The following is a 17,400-nucleotide window of genomic DNA, read 5'->3' as shown; positions in this document are numbered from 1 at the left end:
AAGTTGGAGGCATGTGAGAGGCAATGGATAGATAGATGCATCTCTTGCATGTTGATGTTTCTCTCCCTCTCTTTCTCCCTTCCTTCCCTTCTCTCTAAAAATAAAAAAATAAAATCTTTAAAAAATATATTAATATGAACTACTGATTAACATATTATAATTTAAGACACCTTATATTTATCTGTGGCTTTGTCTCCTTTTGGTGTCCTAATGTTATTTGTGTTCTTTTTTAAAGTCCTTAATCATACTTTCCAAAGATTTTTTAAATTGCATTGATTTTCTTAAAAGAATCATTTTGCTTTTATTGATTTTTTCTTTCTGTGTATATATCATTAATTTTAGTCTTTATTCTGTACTTCTTTCTTTAGGTCTACTTTGTTATTCATGTTTGCTTTTTTCCAGGGGAGAACATGAATGCAGTCCCCCCACCACAAATCACACACTTGAGTTTCCACATTTGGGGAAATCACAGGGGTCAGCACATCTGGAGTGCAATGGATAAGCCTCGCCCTGGGAAAACCAACTTCATGATCATGGCAGGTAAGTATGTTATTCATGTTTTAATATGCGATATTCTAACTGATGCTCAGGTCTAATGTCAGATTTTACTTCCTATTTACTAAAGAGTTATTTTGAAGAATGTTGAAAATTTTACATATACCTATTAAATATTTAATTGTTATCTAGATCTTCTCTGTCCTAATTTCTTGTCCATTAAAATCAACTATTTTTATATGTTTTATTGATTATGCTGTTATAGTTATCCCAATTTCTTTTCCCTTTGCTCTCCTCCATCCAGCAACCCCCCTCTCTTCATTAGTACCCCCCTCCCACTTAGTCCATGTCCATGAGTTGTGCATAAAGCTCTTCTTAACATCCCCCTGTCCATTCTGCACCCTCCTACTATGCTTCTTAATTCCTGCACTATTTCCCTCCCTCTCTCCCCTTTCTCCTTGCAGCTGACCTCCCCACACATGCTCCTCATACCGATGATTCTGTTCCCACTCTGGTTGTCTGCTTAGTTTGATTTTGTTTCCAGTACCTAGCTTCTGTTGTTGATAGTTGCGATACTGTTTTCATTTTAATGTTCATAGTTTTGATCTTCTTTTTCTTAAATAAGTCCCTTTAATATTTCATATAATAATGACTTGGTGATAATGAACTCCTTCAGCTTTACCTTGTCTGGGAAGCACTTTCTCTGCCCTTCCATTCTGAATGAAAGCTTTGCTGGGTAGAGTAATCTTGGTTCTAGGTTCTTGCTTTTCATCACTTTGAATATTTCCTGCCAGTCTCTTCTTGCCTGCAAAGTTTCTTTTGAGAAATCTGCTGACAGTCTTATAGGTACCCCTTCATAGGTAATTCTCTTCTTCTCTCTTGCTGCTTTTAAGATTCTCTCTCTAACCTTAACCTTGGGCATTTTGATTATGATGTGTCTTGGTGTGGTCCTCCCTGGGTCTAGTTTGTTTGGAACTCTCTGTGCTTCCTGGACCCGTGTGTCCATTTCCTTCCCCAAATTAGGGACATTTTCTTTCATTATTTTTTGCACAATTTTTCAATTTCTTGCCCCTACTCTTCTCCTCCTGACACCCCTATGATTTGGATGTTGTCACCTTTGAAGCTATCCCAGAGGTTTCTAAGCCTCTCCTAATTTTTCTGATTCTTGTTTCCTCCTTCTTTACTGGCTATTTGTTTCTTCCTTATGTTCCAATTTGATTTGAACTCTGGTTTCCTTTCCTTCATCACTTGTTTTGTGTGGATTTTCCTTCATTTCAGCCAGGATAGCCTTTATTCTTTCCCCATCCTGTTTAACCTTTGCTATCAAGTCTGTGAGAATCTTTATCACCAATGCCTTAAACTGTGCATCTGTTAAATTCTCTATCTCCTCAGCTGTTAGGTGCACTATCTGCTCATTGCTTAGTTGTGTCACTGGGACCTTGATCTGCCCCCACTTCTGGGTCATACTTCTCTGTCTCATCTTGACAGCTTTCTTTTTTTTCACTTTATCCCATATTTATACTTTGAGGGTTCCTGATGACATCAACTCAGTCCTGCATGTTCTCTCATGTTCTAACCTATTGAGTGAAAGAATAAATATGACTTCCTCAAGAGGAAACTACTCATAACAGACATTTTCTGAATGTATGATGTATCCATAATGCCTCTTCAAGTGTCCTTTGGTATATTGTAACTTCTTTCCCTGGGACCACAGCTAGTTTGATACCCAACTTAAAGACAGTCAGTGGCCTTGGCCAGTATGGCTCAGTAGGTTGGAGTGATGTCCCTTAAACCAAAAGGTCATGGGTTTGATTCTTGGCCAGAGCACATGCCTGGGTTGCTGGTTCAGTCTTTGGTCAGGGTGCCTGTGAGAGGCAACCAATTGATGTTTCTTTCTCATACTGATGTTTCGCTCCCTCTTTCTCTCCCTCCAGGCTCTTCTCTCTAAGTGTGTCCTCAGATTAGGATTAAATGAAATAAATAAGTAAAAAGGCAGTCAGTGGACCATAAAGTGGAATGACAAGTGAATCCTTCCCCATCAGGTTCATTCTATTGGACAGTGACTGACAGCTGAATTTGTACTTGACACATAAAAGAAAATAATCAGTGTGTCTGCAGCATCAGGAGCAGTGGCCATAGATATAGGTAACAGCCAAGTTTCCATAATGGCAAAGTTCTCAAGCAGGGAGCACAGGCACTTTGTCCTGGTTTGGAGACAGTCCCCATTCTTCCTTGTGTTTCCTTATAGTAAATGTCTATCATCTCATGCTTGCCTTTCAAACTTAACAAATGCACTATTAATAAGAACATTCAAACTTCAGGTACTTCAGTTTTTCATTCCTATCTGCAAATTACTGGATTTATGTTCTCTGATTGAATTTTTTTCTTTGCTTCAGAAAAAAAAAAAGCAGGGCTAGATTCCAATCTGGGATCCACCACTTGTTGTGTGCTCTGGGCCAAGTTCCTGAAACATTTAGAGCCAATAATTCCCAGTCCTTAAATTGGGAAAAAAATAATATGTTGTTGCTTATTAAGGCTTTTGTAAAAATTATTTCACTTGATCACATTTATTAAGGTCACATTAGTGCCAAGCATGGTGCCAGTTGCTAGGGATATAGCAGTTTCTGCCTGTGGTGGGTTTACAGTCATATTCCCAATGATATTGTAACCTCTCAATGCACAGTAGCTACTGTTATTACTTCTATAGGAAAATACTTTTCTCATTCTTTAGAAATTAGAGTTAAAGTAGATGCTTCTCCAAGTGTGTTTCACTGTGAACACCAGAAGTAATAGAACATGATTTTATTATGGATATATAATATTTCATCTTTTTTGTTTTCCCTGTTTTTGTTTCTTGACCTTTTCATAAGTATTTAAATCCTGATTTGGGACTTACTATTCCTCTCTTCTCAGGCAGCACTTTGGCATCTGAGAAACACACATTAGTCTTATTCCTATAATAGCAACTGAGGATATAGGACACTTTATATAAATAAAAAGGGAATGATGTTGAGAATCTTTTCATCTGTCTATTGACCATCTGTATATCCTCTCTGGAGAAGTATCTATTCAGGTTCTTTGCCCATTTTTTAAATTGGATTGCATATTCTTTTGGTGTTGAGTTTTATAAGTTCTTTTTAAGTTTTGAATATTAACCCCTTATCAGATGTATCAGTGAATATGTCCTCCCAGTCAGTGGGTTGTCTTTATTTTGTTGATGATTTTCTTAGCTGTATAAAAACTTTTTAGTTTTATGTAGTCATTTGTTTATTTTTTCTTTTGTCTTCCTTGCCCAGGGAGATATGTCAGAAAACATATTGCTACGAGCAATGTCCCAGCTTTTATTGCCTATATTTTCCTCTAGGAATTTTATGGTTCTGCGTCTAACATTTAAGTCTTTAATCCACTTTTAATTTATTCTTGTGTGTGATATAAGAAAGTGGTGTAATTTCACTTTTATGAACATATCTAAATGCAAATTAAAACCACAATGAGATACTACCTCACATCTGTCAGAATGGCCATCATCAATAAATCAACAAACAACAAGTGCTGGTAAGGATGTGGAGAAAGGGGAACCTTTATGCACTATTGGTAGGAATGCAGATTGGTGCAGTGACTGTGGAAAGCAATATAGACATACCTCAAAAAATTGAAAATGGAACTGCCTTATGACCCAGCAATTCCACTTCTGGGAATTTATCCAAAGAAACTGAAAACAGTGATTTCAAAGAACATAAATACCCCTATGCTCATTGCAGCATTATTATAATCACCAAGATATGGGAGCAGCCCAGGTGTCCATCAGTAGATGAGAGGATAAAACAACTATGGGACATTTACACAATGGAATACTTCTCTGCCTTTAAAAAAGAAGAAAATTTTACCCTTTGCGACAGCATGGATGGATCTAGAGAACATTGTGCTAAGTGAAATAAGCCAATTAGTGAAAGACAAGTACCATATGATTTCACTCGTATGTGAAATCTAATGGGCAAACTGAACTAACAAGCATAATAGAGACAGACTCATAGATAGAGAGCAGGCTGACAGCTCTGGCCTGGGTGGGGCTGGGAGGGAGGGATTGTACAAAAAGCAAAAAGGACACATGGACATGGACGACAACCATGTGGTGATTGTGGTGGTGGGGGGGAGATAAATGGTTATAGAAAAGAATACAAAAAAATACTACTTAAAATTTAAAAAAAAAATTTTAAAGGGAAAATAATTTCTAAGAAAGCCCTGCATAGGTATTGTTGTAACACGGTGTAGAGCAAGGAGCCTCTGACAATAGTGGAGCATATCCTCCACGACCCTTGATTGTGGGACGAGGAAGTGGATGATACAGTGTTGAGACACTTTGCATAACAATGGCAAGTTAATAGCCATTCCTTCCTGAAGTGGGGAGGACTGCCATCCAGGGTGAATGATGTATGTGACTTTAAGAGCAGATACTGACCATGACATAGCCAGGGGAGGTGGATGCCTACTCTGGATGCTCCTGTGTCCATGGGAACTTTTGTTCTGACTGAAAATAGCAGCCAAAAGAAAGTAAAAGATGCCAGGGAACTGGAAAAAATGGTGGATGCTAACACATCATAGGAGGGGCCAGATATGAGGTCAAGCAGGAAGTTGCAGGCCAGGCATTTAAAATGAGGGTGGGCTGAAGGAGAAGAGAGTCAGCTCTGAGGTTTGGTGTGAAGAAGAATCCTCCACGAAGAGAAGAGGTCCAGCGTGAGTGAGAGAGACCCAGGAGTGCACCGCCACGAGGTCTGAAGTAAGAAAGAGGAAGCCTGTTGGGAACCCTGCCTGGAGAAGATGGCAGCAGCGCTGATGGAGCTGTGTAGGGACCTGCCTAACCAAGCATAGATTCATGGGAGATGCTTGCAGCTGAACTGTGACCAGGAATGCTTAACTGCAGACTTCTGCTTCTCTGAAGGACATATGGAGAAGTCATTCCCTTGGGACTGCCTCTCTGGACCCCACCATGATCCAGTGTAACACAGCACATGTTTTCCTGAACCCCTGCATGGAGGCTGAGAACAGCGCACCCCAGATCCTGAAGGAGAGAGCTGCTGCAAGAGGATGGCGACTCTGAAACCCACAAGTGCACATTTCAGAGAGGACGGAGATCTGTTTGTGCAGCAGGCTTAAGAACAGATAAGGATATGGGGAACTTCTGGACATGGTTTTGGCTTATAGTCTTTTGGGAAGCAAGGGAAATGCTGGGTCTCATGCAAGAGGAAGGCTCTGAGCAGGACTGGTCTCAGCCACCCCCCACCCCAAGGTTGGAATCTTGCTAATAAAAACGTGTTTTCTTCAACACTAATTGCTGGGTCATATGTAAAGGTGCCATGTGGCTGAGCCCCGGTTTGCTTGGTTACAGTCTCTCTATTGGTCCAAGCTTCACATGTTCAGTTTTTCAATACTTCTAAAGATATAATTTATCTGGAAGTAGAAAGGGATTTCTACATTCCTTGCCCTTCACAAGGAATCAGATTAGATGACACTGTTAGTAGTGGCTTTTGGCTGTGACTCCCAGTCCATTTCCTCTTCTTAAGCCCTAACAAGACTTATTTGCTCAGATTCACTCCATACCCACGTTAGGAATGAGTCTTGATCAGCCAATCATAGTTTAGATATCTCTGCCAACTTTTGTTAATCTGAGATGAACATATGTTATAAATTGGCCCAACTGGATTTAACGGAAGAATTATCATCTTATGGCTGGGGTGGGGTGGGGATTCACTCTCTTGTTGAACGTGAACAAGGAAATGTGTAATCCTATAGGCACAGGGGTGGGCAAAAGTAGGTTTGTGAGTATGTGAAAGAGTTTATTCTTTTATTATTACTTATTAATTATTGTGTTATTTGTATTACAACTGTAAACTTACTTTGCCCACCCCTGTATAACTCTCACCACTGGCAGCAGTTAATCATGAAGGGTGTGGGCTTTAGAGTAAGGCAGATCCAATGGGCTGCTGAGTAGACAGACAGAAAAAACCCTGGATCTTCAGTGGTTTTGCTGAATCAGCCAAACTTTAAGCTTCTTCTTCCTGCCTCTAGACTTCCTGTTATTTTCTGTAAAAGTTTCTTTATTGTGTAGACCAGTTTGAGTCAGGTTGTCTCCTATATATAACCAAAATCATCCTGTAAAATAACAATAACTTTACTTAGTTTGGCTATTTTAAAGGATTGAGATAAGGAAAACCAATGGAATAAACAAATTTGCGATGAAATCAAAGTCTTCACAGGTGGGAAAGCACACACTGGTATTCTTCCTTTCTTCCTTGACTACCTTTCTCTAAAACATCCTTTAATTTTTATAGCCGCTTAAAACACTGTGAGCTTTTAGAAGGGAAGATTTTGGCTGCTCAATAGCTAAACTTATCTCATATTCTTGAGAAAAATGGACCATTTAAAATGTTTGTTGAGTTTTCTAAGAGCTTGTATTCCATGGAAGAGTAATAGAACATTCACTTACTTAAAAAAAAAAAAAATCTCCTGCCCAAGCACAAAGAAACTCATTAGGCAATCCCATCCAGAAAAAATTAATGTTTGCAAGTAGATTCTATATTATAAAGCGTTTGGGTCTCAGAGGTGTATTTCCTTTGTTGAAAGATTGTGTTTTGAAGTACATGACAAATTTCATTAAATAGCAATAAATAAGAGACAACTTGGATGAGAATACTTGAGAGATAAATGGATTTGCCCCTCTTTGGTCATGGTTTATAGTTGCAATATAAAGTTCTCAGAACATGAAGAAGCTGCCTCTGGCAGTGTGCTTAGGATGTGATTTAGACTTCACTCTTGGATTAAAGTTAGGCAGAAGTGATGTCTTTTTCCTCACTGCCTTTGGTTGCTGCAGCTATTTTAACAGCAGAGAAAAGAAAAACACACAGTCTTCCTAGGCCTTACTGATGTATTCCAGTTTATAAGAGGAAATTTCTCAAGAGATTGAATGTCTACCATGGTACCTCACATGTACTGGGTGATCAATAGATATTGCTGAGTTGAATTAAAATTGTTTCCTAAACTGCATCATTTTTTAAAATTTCTGAAATTGATTTCCATTCTAAGGCTTGAGAATTTTCTCTTCTCCCATTATCACCAGTCAAGAAGAAAAAAGCAATACAAAAACCAAATGCTGCCTTTACATTAATTTGTTACAGTAAGGTAATAGCTTCACTATGTCTCAAGGACTTGCAATATATTGTGTGAAATCATTATATGACACTTCAATTTAGTTCTTTCTTATAGTATTTAGAATAAACCATTTCATTCAACATATACCTATATAGCAAGGCCCTGGTGGGGAGAAAAAAAGAAAAGTTATTAAGTATAAGGAAGTACCCTTCAAAGTTGTATAATCTAGTTGGCTACATAAAACATAAATAAAACCTTATATTATTATTGTAATATAAGATACCATATAATAAATGTTTAATAAATTACATAGAATATATGTGTAAAAGCACACGGCCCTCCTTGTATAAAAGAAAGTTTAGCTGTGATGATCAGAGACGACCACATGGAAAGACCTGGATAATTGAAATTAAGAAGATTTAGGCCCCAGTGGACTAACAGCCATCAGCACATATTAGATTAGTAGTTTCGAAATCTCAGTGTGTATAAAATTCACCTGGGAATCTATCTGCCAGCATAATTTGTTGTTCTGAATATACTGGAATCATCTTCCAGTACAAAACACTTATTTAGCAATACTGGAATATGTATGTGTGTGGTGTACTTTTTAATATGCAGGGGGAGGGTGGCAATAGAAAAAGTCAGGTTAAACCTAAGCCAAAAATGCTGAGAGAAGCTAACAATGAGGCCAGCGGTTATTCTGGTTTAGGGGCATCTTGATAATTCCTGATTCCCTAGAGTTTGAGCAAGGTGGGGATTCAGATCAGAGACCCTCACAGAAAGCCTTAATGATAACAGCCTCAGTGAAAACATAACTAGAAAATATGCCTTGTGGAAGGAGAGAGTAGAAAAACTTGTGTCTTGAACTTGGATTTGAATAGAAAAGAAAATATAGTCATTACTGAGAGTTTAAAACCACAAACTAGTCATCTAGTAGGGTCTGGAATAAAATTCAATCTACCTATGTGGCTTAAAAATCTATAAACTGTATCCTCTCAGCTGTAGGATGTACCCTGCTGATGGCTCAGAGCTGAGTCCATTTTAAGGAATGGTCTTCATCTGAGGGGAGATGCTTCAAGTAAGATTAAAATCCCTTCCCAAGGGCAACCTGAGAGCAAACATGTGTTTATGCCGTGGCATTAAGACTCTCCCTTGTCTTAATTTGAGGTGAAATCTGTTTTAACTGTGGTATTGTCCCAGTCTTCCTGTATTCTCAGCTTCTTTCATTTTCTTATAGATGAAAACCCTTTTTTCAGAGATCATTTCCTAGAGAATCTTGGTAAGTGACATGACTTTCCCCTAGGTTCCTAGCAGAACAATAACAAATCCTTTCTAGAGGAATTCATCTTAAAATCAGGTCTCAAAGAATTCGCACAGCTATTGGTGGGGGGAGGTAGGGGGTGGAAGGACTGAGCAAAAAGGAAAAAGGACTCATGGACATGACAACAGTGTGGTGATAGCAGGGGGGAAGGGATATAAGTGGGCTAAATGATAATGGGAAAATATAAAATAAAAATAAAAAAATAAAAATATTTAAAACAGAAAAAAAGAATTCCCACAAATAAAGTGCCAAAATATGAGCTTACTATAAAAAAATATAAATCACATAAAAAATGAGCCACCATGAACAGAAGTCAGTAGAAACAACCAAAAGTAGAATAAAACCTATAGAGCAGAATAAGACTTGATGTTGAAATGATCAAATAGAGCAAAAGTTGGAGAAGTTTTCCTGTAAAGGGCCAGATGATAAATATTTTAAGCTTGCAGGCATAGAGTCTCTATTCCAACCAGAGGCATACCTTGTTTTGTTGAGCTTTTTTTCTTTTAAACTTTTAAAAAATTTTTAATCACAGTTGACATACAAATTATATTAGTTTCATGTGTGCAACATAGTGATTAGGCACTTACATAACTTACAAGCTTTTTAATATTGTACTTCACAGATATTTTTTAAATTTAAATTTTAACTTTTTATTAGTTGAAGACAAGACCCTGCAACTTGCTTTAGTGAGGTTCAGGTTTTATTGCGGTGCTCTGGAACTGAACATGCTGTACCTCTGAGGTATGTCTGTACTCAATTCTGCCATTGTAGGGTGAAAGCAACCAAGACAATATGAAACAAATGAGTATGACTCTTTCAATAAAGCATTATTTACAAAAACAAGTGGAAGGCTGGATGTAGCCTGTGGCCCATAGTTAGCCAACTCTGAGATAAAGTAAACATATATATTTAATATTTTAATGAGATGAAAGAGAGGATCCAAAAATAGGACTAGTAGACAATAGTCTATAAAGATGACTAAACTAAACTTGCAGAACTGAATCATATTGTAAATAAAATTAGAAACTTAATGGGCAGGTTAAATAGCATATTAAATACAGCTGAAGGAGAATGAGCACACCAGAAAGTATTATCTAAGAAAATTACTAAAAATTTACAAAAAGTTATAAAATATGAACAAGTTAAGAGACATCTAAGATAAAGAAAGACTGTCTATGTTGCTAATCTGTAAACATCATACTCAGCAGTTAAGTGCTTGAAGCTTTTTCCTTTGAAATCAAGACTAAGAGAAAAAAGTTTATGATCATAATTTCTATTTAACAGAAATTGTTCAATAAAAACAAAACACAAAAGGTAGGGAAATTAAACAGAAGAAAAAATTGCCAATATTTATAGATGACATAAAAAACCAGAGAAAATTGAAAAAAATCTACATTTATACAATTAGTGAGATAATTTAGCATAGTAAACAAATATATAATTAAAATTCAAAAAGTCATTTGAATTTTTACAAATTATCAGCACATAAAATATTATATAAAAATATACCATCTACAAAAATATAAGATGCCTAGTAAGGCATACAACAAAACATATACAAGTTAATTATGAAGAAAATTATAAAATTTTAACAGGAGAGATTAAAGGGGATCTAAATAACTAGAAATACAAGTGTTCATTTATAAGAAGAGAATATTGTAAAGCTGTCTGTTTTTCTTAAATTTAGATTCAATGCATTTAAATCAAGATTTCAACCTTTTTTGTGGCAGGTGAATTGGGTGACCTAATCTAAACTATACTGGAAGAGCAAAGGGTCAAGAATGGACAAGTCACTTCTGAAGAAGAGTAAGGTGAGTGACTTGTCCTAACAAATATCAAGACTTCTTATAAAGCTAAGGTAATTAAGACAGTATGAAATTGGCATGAAAATGGACAAATAGATTAAAAGTAGATCTATATTTATATAGAGACTTGATCTGTGACAGAAGTAGTGTTGCAGATCAGTGGGGAGAAGATGGGCTCTAATAAATAGAACTGGGACAACTGGTTATCCATGTGGGCAGAAATTAACCTGGGTTTTTATCTCTCACATACACATCAGTAAGGTCAAGTAGGGTCAAATCAAGATAGACTAAGAACTTAACTGGGAAAAGCAAAGCCTGAAAAGATTTAGGAGACAAAAAAAAAAAGATTTAGAAGACATAAAATATTTTCATGAACTCAGGGTAGGAAAGGATTTGTTAAATAAGATGCAACAATCATAAAGGTTGATTAATTCAATTATACTAAAATTAGAAACTTCTTTTCATCAAAATATACTATAAAAAAAACAAAATTCAAGCTACAATAGAAGACATTTAAGTATTAATCAGATTAATATCAATATGAAAAAGATGTATTACTTATGAGAAATGAGAAAAAGATATGAACAGGCAATTAACAAGAAGCAAATCAGCAAAATATGAATAGATGCTCAATATAATTTGTAAACAGGGAAATACAAATTAAAACCACAGTGACAACTACCATTAAAACCATTTCAAAACTACCAGTTTTTTAATTAAAATTTGATAGTATCAAAACTGGCTATTGAGGGGGAGTGAGGAGAGGCTGCACTTTCTGGCTCCTGAGACCCATCTGTAGTTTGGACTAATTGCAGACAGAGCATCTCAGTGAGCAGCTGGACACTGGTAAGAGTCAAGCCTTGGCACTGCTGGATTAGAGGAAATCCATCTGGGAATTACCTGTTTGGTGAGGATAGCAGAGGAGAAAGGGACGAGATGGGATTTCTGACTGGGGCGGCTGCCCAAGCTGTGTCTGGAAGTACACAAAGGCTTTTTAGTGAACACAGGCTTCCCCAGGGAGGAATCGGGAGGAGAGTAGATCTCTGCCCGCTGGCAGAGCCAGGAGTGGGCCAGGTGGGATCTGGTGCCGAAGACAAGAAAGAGCGTACTGCTGTGCCTGTCAGAATGTGACTTTCCTTTATATTTTTCTCTTGTGTACTGCGGAGAGAGGAGGAAAGGTCGGGGGGTGATAGGACGTTCTTGAGGAGCACAGGCGCAGACATGCACTCGCCCACTCCCCAATCCTCCCCTTGAGTCGCGTAGGTGCGCACAGGGAAGTGCCCTCATCCACTGGCCCATGTGCACATTGAGGTCGCTGGCCGCGCGTCTGGGTGCCCCTAGGACACACCCAACAGACATAAGATCAGTGCCCCAATGGGCGCAGGGAGGGCCCGCTGGGCACGCAGAAAGACTGTGCGCAGACACCCCTGGCCAGCCCCAGTGGGCGCCAGGCCGGAGCACAGACCATGTGTGCTAGCTCTGCCCATGCCCACCCAGGCCGTTGCGGGAACAGTGGGTGGCTGTGGCATGGGAACAGTGGGTGGCCAGGCACAACCTCCAAGGAAGTTACCAACAGCCCCAAGAAAATAACAGGGAACTTACGGAGAACTACACCAGCATAAAAAAGGACATAGAAACTATTAACAAGAACCAAGAAGAATGAAGAATACAATCTCTGAACTGAAAAACACAGTAGAATCAATCAAAAGCAGGCTAAATGAAGGAGAGGATTGGATCAGTGAGTTAGAGGACAATGTAGGAAAAAATTCCAGACAATACAACAAAATGAAAAAAGATTGAAAAAAATCTAAAGAAGATGTAAGGGAATTACAGGATAGCATGAGAAAAAATAATATCAGGATCATTGGAATAAAAGAAGGAGAAGAAGAGGAACGAGGAATAGAAAAGCTGATAGGAGAAATAATGACAGAAAATTTTCCCAACCTGATGAGAGAAAAAGTTATGCAAGTTCAAGAAGCACAGAGAGTCTCAATGAAGAGGAACCCCCAAAAACCCACTCCAAGGCACATTATAATTAAAATGGCAACTTTCAAAGACAAAGAGAGAATCCTAAAAGCAGCAAGAGAAAAACAGCAAATAACATACAAGGGAGCTCCGATAAGGCTATCGACCGATTTCTCAACAAAAACACTACAAGCCAGAAGAGAATGGTCAAAAATATTTCAAGCAATAAAAAACAAAGGCCTACAACCAAGAATACTCTACCCAGCAAGGCTCTCATTCAAAATGGAAGGTGAAATAAAGAGTTTCCCAGACAAAGGAAGACTAAAAAAATAAATCTCCACCAAACCAGCATTGCAAGAGGTGCTAAAGGGAATGCTTTAAGAAAAAGAAGAAAAAGAGAAAGGGAGAGGAACACAGGTACAAATGGAAATGAATAAGTACATGTCAATAATAACCTTAAATGTAAATGGATTAAATGTTCCAATTAAAAGACCTAGGGTAGCAGAATGGATAAAAACAGAACCCAAATATTTGCTGTCTACAAGAAACACACCTCAAAACAAAAGATTTACACAGACTGAAAGTAAAGGGATACAAAAACTATTCCAAGAAAACGGACATAAAAAAAAAGCTGGGGTAGCAGTACTCATATCAGACAAGATGGATTTCAAAGCAAGGGCAATAAAAAGAGATAAAGAAGGGCATTTCATAATACTTAAGGGAACAATCCATCAAGAAGATATAACACTGATAAACATATATGCATCCAACATAGGAGCACCCAAATACATAAAGAAAATACTAGAAGACCACAAGAAGGATATTAACAGCAACACACTCATAGTAGGGGACTTTAACACTCCATTATCAACAATAGACAGATCTTCAAAGCAAAGAAACACCAAGCATATACGGGCATTGAACAACACACTAAACCACATGGACTTAACTGATATATATAGAACTTTTCACCCCAAAGAAGCAAAATATACATTCTTTTCAAATGCACATAGGACATTTTCAAAGATAGACCACATGATAGGACACAAAACAAGCCTCAACAAATTCAAGAAAATTGAAATCATATCAAGCATCTTTTCAGACCACAATACCTTGAAACTAGAAACCAACCTCAAAGAAAAAAATCAAAGACATCCAAACTAATGGAGAATGAATAACATGCTATTAAATAATGAATGGGTTAACAATGACATCATAGAAGAAATCAAGAAATTTCTGGAAAGTAATGATAATGAAGACACAACAGCCCAAAACCTATGGGACACAGCAAAAGCAGTCCTAAGAGGGGAGTTCATAGCAATACAGGCATATCTGAAAAGGACAGAAGAATCTCAAATAAAAAATCTAACCCTAAAGCTACCAGAAATAGAACAACAAAAACAAACAAAGCCTAGGGCAAGAAGAAGGAAGGAAATCATCAAGATCAGAGCAGAATTAAATGACATAGAGACCAAACAAACAATTCAAAAGATCAACAAAACTAGGAGCTGGTTCTTTGAAAAAATAAACAAAATCGACAAGCCTCTAGCAAGGCTCATCAAGAAAAAAAAGAGAGAAGACCCCAAAAAACAAAATCAGAAACGAAAAAGGAGAAATCACGAGTGATACCACAGAAATACAAAGGATTGTAAGAAATTACTACAAACAACTGTATGGCAAGAAATTTGACAACCTAGAAGAAATGGACAAATTTATAAAAACATATAACCTTCCAAAACTGAATCAAGAAGAAGTAGAAAGTCTCAACAGACCAATAACAAAGAAGGAAATTGAAACAGTAATCAAAAATCTCCCTGCACACAAAAGCTCTGGACCAAATGGCTTCACAGGCGAATTTTACAAAACATTTAGGGAAGAACTAACTCCTACCCTCCTTAAACTATTCCAAAAAATCCAAGAAGAGGGAAAAATCCCAAACTCTTTCTATGAAGCCAGTATTACCCTAATTCCAAAACCAGGTCAAGACACAACAAAGAAAGAAAACTACTGGCCAATATCACTGATGAACATAGATGTTAAAATCCTCAATAAAATATTGGCAAACAGGATCCAGCAATACATCAGAAAGATCATACACCACGATCAAGTGGGATTCATTCCAGGGATGCAAGGATGGTTTAATATTCACAAATCAATAAATATAATACATCACCTAAACAAAATGAAAGACAAAAATCATATGATCATATCAATAGATGCAGAAAAAGCATTTGATAAAGTACAACACCCATTTATGATGAAAACATTCAGCAAAATGGGAATAGAGGAAGCATACCTTAACATAATTAAGGCTATATATGAGAAACCTGAAGCTAACATCATACTCAATGGACAAAAACTGAAAGCATTCCCCTGAAATCAGGAATAAGAGAAGGCTGCCCACTCTCTCCACTTCTATTCAACATAGTGTTGGAAGTCCTAGCCATAGCAATCAGACAATAAAAAGAAATAAAAGGCAGCCAAATAGGGAAAGAAGAAGTAAAACTTTCATTATATGCAGATGACATGATAGTATAACTAGAAAACCCTATAAACTCCACTAAAAGACTATTGGATGTAATAAGTGAATTTGGCAAAATAGCAGGGTACAAAATAAATATACAGAAATCTAAGGCATTTCTGTACACCAACAATAAAATATCAGAGACAGAAACAAAAAAGAAAATATCATTTACTATAGCAACAAGGAAAATAAAGTACCTAGGAATAAAGTTAACCAAAGAGATAAAAGACCTGTACTCTATAAACTATATAACACTGAAGAAAGAAATTAAGGAAGATACAAATAAATTGAAGCAAATACCATGTTCTTGGATGAGAAGAATCAACATCATCAAAATGGCCGTACTACCCAAAGCAATTTACAGATTCAATACAAATCCCTAGTAAAATACCAATGACACATTTCACGACCTAGACCAAATACTCCAAAAATTCATATGGAACCAAAAAAGACCCCGAATAGCAAAAGCAATCTTGAGACAGAAGAACATAGAAGGAGGAATCACAATACCAGACATCAAACTATACTACAAAGCCACTGTGATCAAAACAGTCTGGTACTGGCATAAGAACAGACATATAGATCAATGGAACAGAATAGAGAGTCCAGAAATAAATCCAGGACTATACGGTCAACTAATATTTGATAAAAGAGGAAGGAATATAAAATAGAGTGAGAAGAGCCTCTTTAACAAATAGTGCTGGGGGAACTGGACACGGAGGTGCAAAAAAATGAAACTAGACCACCAACTTACACCACACACGAGAATAAACTCAAGATAGGTCAAAGACTTCAATGTAAGCCATGACACCATAAAAGTCCTAGAGGAAAACATAGGCAGGAAAAATTCAGATATCCCACGTAATAATATTTTCATGGATACATCTCCTAAGGCAAGAGAAATAAAGGAAAAAATAAACAATTGGGACTACATTAAACTAAAGAGTTTCTGCTCAGCACAAGAAAACATCAGCAAGATGAAAAGGAAACCAACCATATGGGAAAACATATTTGCCAATGATATCTCAGACAGGGGACTGATCTCCAAAATATATAAAGAGCTATACGACTCAATATCAAGAAAACAGACAGCACAATTTAAAAAAATGGGCAAAGGACCTGAACAAACACTTCTCCGAAGAGGACATACAGAAGGTCCATAGACACATGAAAAAATGCTCAACATCACTAGCCATCAGAGAGAGGTAAATAAAAACCACAATGAGATACCACTTTACACCATTCAGAATGGCCATCATCAACGAATCAACAAACAACAAGTCCTAGCAAGGTTGTGGAGAAACAGGAACCCTATTGCACTGTTGGTGGGAATGCAGACTGGTGCAGCCACTATGGAAAACAGTATGGAATTACCTCAAAAAACTAAAAATGGAACTGCCTTTGGAACCAGCAATTCCACTGCTAGGATTATACCCCCCAAATCCTAAAACCCTAATTCAAAAGAACTTATGCACCCCTATGTTAATTGCAGCACTGTTTACAATAGCTAAGTGCTGGAAACAGCCTAAGCGCCCATCTGTAGATGAGTGGATCAAAAAACTGTGGTACATTTACACAGTGGAATACTACGCAGCAGAGAGAAAGAAAGAACTGCCATTTGCGACAACATGGATGGAACTAGAGAGAATTATGCTTAGTGCAATAAGCCAGGCAAAGAAAGAAAAATACCATATGATATCACCTAATATAGGAAACTGAAGAACATCATAAACAAACGAACTAAATAGGACAAGGAGCAGAATAACAGTCAATAGGGGGGAGGGGAGAAGGAGAGAAGGGGGATAAGTAAGGGAAGGGTTTAGCCAAGGAACGCGTATAAATGACTCATGGACACGGACAACGGGGAAGGATATGATTGTGGGAGAAGGGGTGGGCTGGGTGGGGGGCAGCAATGGTGGAAAAATGGGACAACTTAATTGAAAAACCAAAAAATAAAATTTAAAAAATTTAATAAAATGGCTATTGAAACTCACATCTTTGCTCAACAATATAAATTAGTGTAGCACTTTAGAAAAAAAAATTGTGTTAACCAGTAAAAGTTAAACCTGTCCATACCCCATGTCCCAACAATTCAACTCTTGAAAACACACATGTACATGTGCAACAGGATAATCATACAAGAA

The 17,400-nt window shown here is 37.3% G+C and overlaps 1 pseudogene; it reads right to left on the bottom strand.

Moving 5' to 3' along the window:
• Positions 1-399: 399 nt before the first annotated feature.
• Positions 400-548, bottom strand: LOC150004292 (U1 spliceosomal RNA; annotated as a pseudogene).
• Positions 549-17,400: the final 16,852 nt, after the last annotated feature.

The sequence above is a fragment of the Furipterus horrens genome, unplaced genomic scaffold (genome assembly GCF_987537825.1).
Source record: "Furipterus horrens unplaced genomic scaffold, mFurHor1.1.pri manual_scaffold_7, whole genome shotgun sequence".
NCBI lineage: Eukaryota > Metazoa > Chordata > Mammalia > Chiroptera > Furipteridae > Furipterus > Furipterus horrens.
The sequence above is the reverse complement of the archived record's forward strand: the minus strand, read 5'-3'. Positions and strand labels throughout refer to the sequence as shown.